Genomic DNA, 4,068 nt, shown 5'->3' with positions numbered 1-4,068 from the left:
TAAGCTAATATTTTGCTAAGATGGTTTGAAAAATCAGCTTAAGATATTTGCTTTAGGGATATCTTAACTTTTTTGACTTATGGCATTTGCTAAGCTGAGATTGATAAATCCCGGGTCTGGGCCCCAGTAGCACACGTTGCTGTAAACTAATATTACTTTTAACTTGAAACGCAACTAGCCTTGCTCATGTAGTCTGAGTTACCATAACTTATAAACTAACATCAACTCCCTCGTCACGACTCCGCGACACTAATTTGCCGATCCAAACAAATACATTTTGATAGCCAATCCGAGTGTGGTCAAAAATCACATGGGCGATCCTGTACCGTCTAATATTTATCCCCATGGACCTCATCCCAGGAATTTTATTCCGGGACACTGAACAAGGCCCTAGGCATCCCCTTGTTTTAGACCCAGATCAGAATTGTTGGACCCCCTATCGACATTTTTCTCATTTTTCCAAAACAGCCAATTTAAAAGTCTATGTATAAATAAGAATATAGCACTGTTAATTGACAGGAAAACAATTTTGTCATTCATATATTTAATTGTAAATTTGTAACTTACTTAAATATAATTATTCAGTTGTGGAATTAAATTGTTTATATTTCAGCTCAAGACAGACAGTGTATATTTAAATTGGACCTCATTGGAAATGGGCTGGACTCGGCCTAATGGGCGTTCCTGATGCTTATTACGGTAATTTTTACTTTTCTTGATCTCAATCAATTTGTTATCTTGCTTATGCATGTTGGGCATCGAATAAATTCAATCAATCAATAAAAAAAATCATATCCTGAAAAATGTTTGTATGAAGATTATAGTTATAGTAATCTATATATTCATTTTCTTTCAGCCTGCTTTCCCCCTCCCCCCAACCTAAATCTTTTAAAATGGTAAAAAATTGGAGAAATAAAAATTACGTTCAAATTTAAAATCTGAGAGTGCCATTTCTGGTCATCTAGAGGAGCCATAATCGAAGTTTCCTACCTCAACCCCAACCATGGTGGGGCTGAGGTGGTGGGAACCCTTCATTTGGCAAAGTTCCTCCCCGTGGGCCCCCCTCTATTTCAAACCTGCTGGCTCTGCCTCTGTTTTTATTTATATATTATGTTTGGTTGATGCTCCGTTTCTGTTTCCTAATCTTTTCTCAATATTTTTGTATTCCAGTGATGTATACAAAGAAGCCACAACTATCAGGAAAGAATGTCAGGACTCAAACGTGAAAGGGCAACAGAACTTACAAATTATTCATAGATAGCCAAAAATTGTGTCACTCATCAAACTTCCTGCAAAAATTATGGATATGAAATTAATTCAAATATAGTTTAAATTTTATTTTCAAAATGTTTTCCTCTGCAATAATCACAAAAAATAATCTTAGTATTATGTAGTAATTATTGTAGACTTTATTTTTTAATATTGTATTATTACTGCTAATGTTTATCTTATTAATAGAGAAAATAATCCGTTTGTTGTAAGGAATATAGACATGTAAAATAATAAGATATAACATTTTGAGGATTAAAATCAGATTTATTGATTTTTACCGGATGTACATGATATAGGCCTACAGTATATAAATATAAATCACAACTTGATTTCAATGCTTGAAAATAAATATCAAATGGAATTGTTCATTTCTTCTCATCTTATTTAATGCCTATGTTTACAGTAATAAGTTCAATAGCTAAAATATCCTTATTATAATAAGCTTAAACCAAAAGTGAAGAATTTGCTTCATAAATATGTGCTACTTTATCTATTAAACCAAGGCATTTCAATTTTTGTTGAATTGCCTTGATTAAACTAGCAATTCTTTGGAGAACGCCCTCAACATAAACATAAACCGGAAATGACGTGTTGCTAAATTATAACTACCAATAAAACTTCCTCGTCCGATTCCACAACATTAAATTGCCGATCCAAACAAATATATTTTGAAAGCCAATCCAAGTATGGTAAAAAATCACATGGGCGATCCTGTACCGTAAGATTTCTCCCCATGAACCTCACCCCAGGGATTTTATACCGAGACCCTCAACAAGGCTCTAGGCATCCCCTTGTTTTAGACCCCCATCAGAATTGTTGGACCTCTTATCGACATTTTTCTAATTTTACAAACATTTTACTACAAAATCCTTAAATCGACACTACCACCCAATTTAAGAGTCTATGTATAAATAAGAATATAGCACTGGTATAATTTAACTGTCTGTTAATTGACATGAAAACAATTTTGTCATTCATATTTAATTGTAAATTTGTAACTTACTTAAATATAATTATTCAGTTATGGAATTAAATTGTTTATCTTTTAGCTCAAGACAGACAGTGTACCGTATGTGACATTGGAAATGGGCTGGACTCCGGCCTAATGGACGTTCCTGATGCTCATTACGGTAATTTTTACTATTCTTGATCTCAATCCATTTGTTATCTTGCTTATGCATGTTGGGCATCGAATAAATTCAATCAATCAATAAAAAAAAAATCATATCCTGAAAAATGTTTGTATGAAGATTATAGTTATAGTAATCTATATATTCATTTTCTTTCAGCCTGCTTTCCCCCTCCCCCCCCCCCCACCCTAAATCTTTTAAAATGGTAAAAAATTGGAGAAATAACAATTACGTTCAAATTTAAAATCTGAGAGTGCCATTTCTGGTCATCTAGAGGAGCCATAATCGAAGTTTCCTACCTCAGCCCCAACCATGGTGGGGCTGAGGTGGTGGGAACCCTTCATTTGGCAAAGTTCCTCCCCGTGGGCCCCCCTCTATTTCAAACCTGCTGGCTCTGCTTCTCTGTTTTTATTTATATATTATGTTTGGTTGATGCTCCGTTTCTGTTTCCTAATCTTTTCTCAATATTTTTGTATTCCAGTGATGTATACAAAGAAGCCACAACTATCAGGAAAGAATGTCAGGACTCAAACGTGAAAGGGCAACAGAACTTACAAATTATTCATAGATAGCCAAAAATTGTGTCACTCATCAAACTTCCTGCAAAAATTATGGATATAAAATTAATTCAAATATTATTTAAATTTTATTTTCAAAATGTTTTCCTCTGCAATAATCACAAAAAATAATCTTAGTATTATGTAGTAATTATTGTAGACTTTATTTTTTAATATTCTATTATTACTGCTAATGTTTATCTTATTAATAGAGAAAATAATCCGTTTGTTGTAAGGAATATAGACATGTAAGATAATAAGATATAACATTTTGAGGATTAAAATCAGATTTATTGATTTTTACCGGATGTACATGATATAGGCCTACAGTATATAAATATAAATCACAACTTGATTTCAGTGCTTGAAAATAAATATCAAATGGAATCGTGCATTTCTTCTCATCTTATTTAATGCCTATGTTTACTGTAATAAGTTCAATAGCTAAAATATCCTTATTATAATAAGCTTAAACCAAAAGTGAAGAATTTGCTTCATAAATATGTGCTACTTTATCTATTAAACCAAGGCAATTCAATTTTTGTTGAATTGCCTTGATTAAACTAGCAATTCTTTGGAGAACGCCCTCAACATAAACATAAACCGGAAATGACGTGTTGCTAAACATCAAGCTCATACATAATCATAAATATTCAGTGACACCTGTTCTAATTAGACTAACAATAAAATCTTTTTGGTCGATTTTGTCAAAACTGAACTAAAAGTTTTTATTGTTAGTCTAATGAGCGCAGGTGTTATTGAATATGCATGAGCTGTAGCCTAGCAACTGACGTCATTTCCTGTTTTGTAAAATTCGACAGCACCTTGCTCTGAAAAGTTTCGTAATTTGTTGGTGTCATGTGAATACATTTGGAAAGAGTGTTAGAGTGTATAAGATATAGTAGCCTGTAATATTAGTGCTATATTCGAATCGAAATGATTATAATATATTTAATTCGATTATATACTGATTAATAATACGGTATTATTATTAATGCAATTACGACGAAGGAAGTACAGATGTATTATAAATTACACTACAGTTTACTTTTATTTCTTACATACTCGGAAATGTTACATCAGAAGTATATAAACGGTAATATAAAGAG

The 4,068-nt window shown here is 32.4% G+C and overlaps 1 long non-coding RNA gene across 1 annotated transcript in view; it reads left to right on the top strand.

Annotated features, from left to right (window-relative positions):
• Window positions 1-1,555, top strand: part of LOC117112789 — a 3,881-nt gene extending 2,326 nt beyond the window's left edge. The window contains exons 2-3 of the long non-coding RNA XR_004446090.1: window positions 614-699; window positions 1,171-1,555. This is a non-coding gene — a long non-coding RNA (uncharacterized LOC117112789). The remainder of the gene's footprint in view (window positions 1-613; window positions 700-1,170) is intronic.
• The last annotated feature ends 2,513 nt before the right edge of the window (window positions 1,556-4,068 follow it).

The sequence above is a fragment of the Anneissia japonica genome, unplaced genomic scaffold (genome assembly GCF_011630105.1).
Source record: "Anneissia japonica isolate Jap-2015-1 unplaced genomic scaffold, ASM1163010v1 scaffold172582_len1462937_cov174, whole genome shotgun sequence".
In the NCBI taxonomy this organism is placed as follows: Eukaryota; Metazoa; Echinodermata; class Crinoidea; order Comatulida; family Comatulidae; genus Anneissia; species Anneissia japonica.
This window is presented reverse-complemented; position numbering and strand designations above follow the sequence as displayed.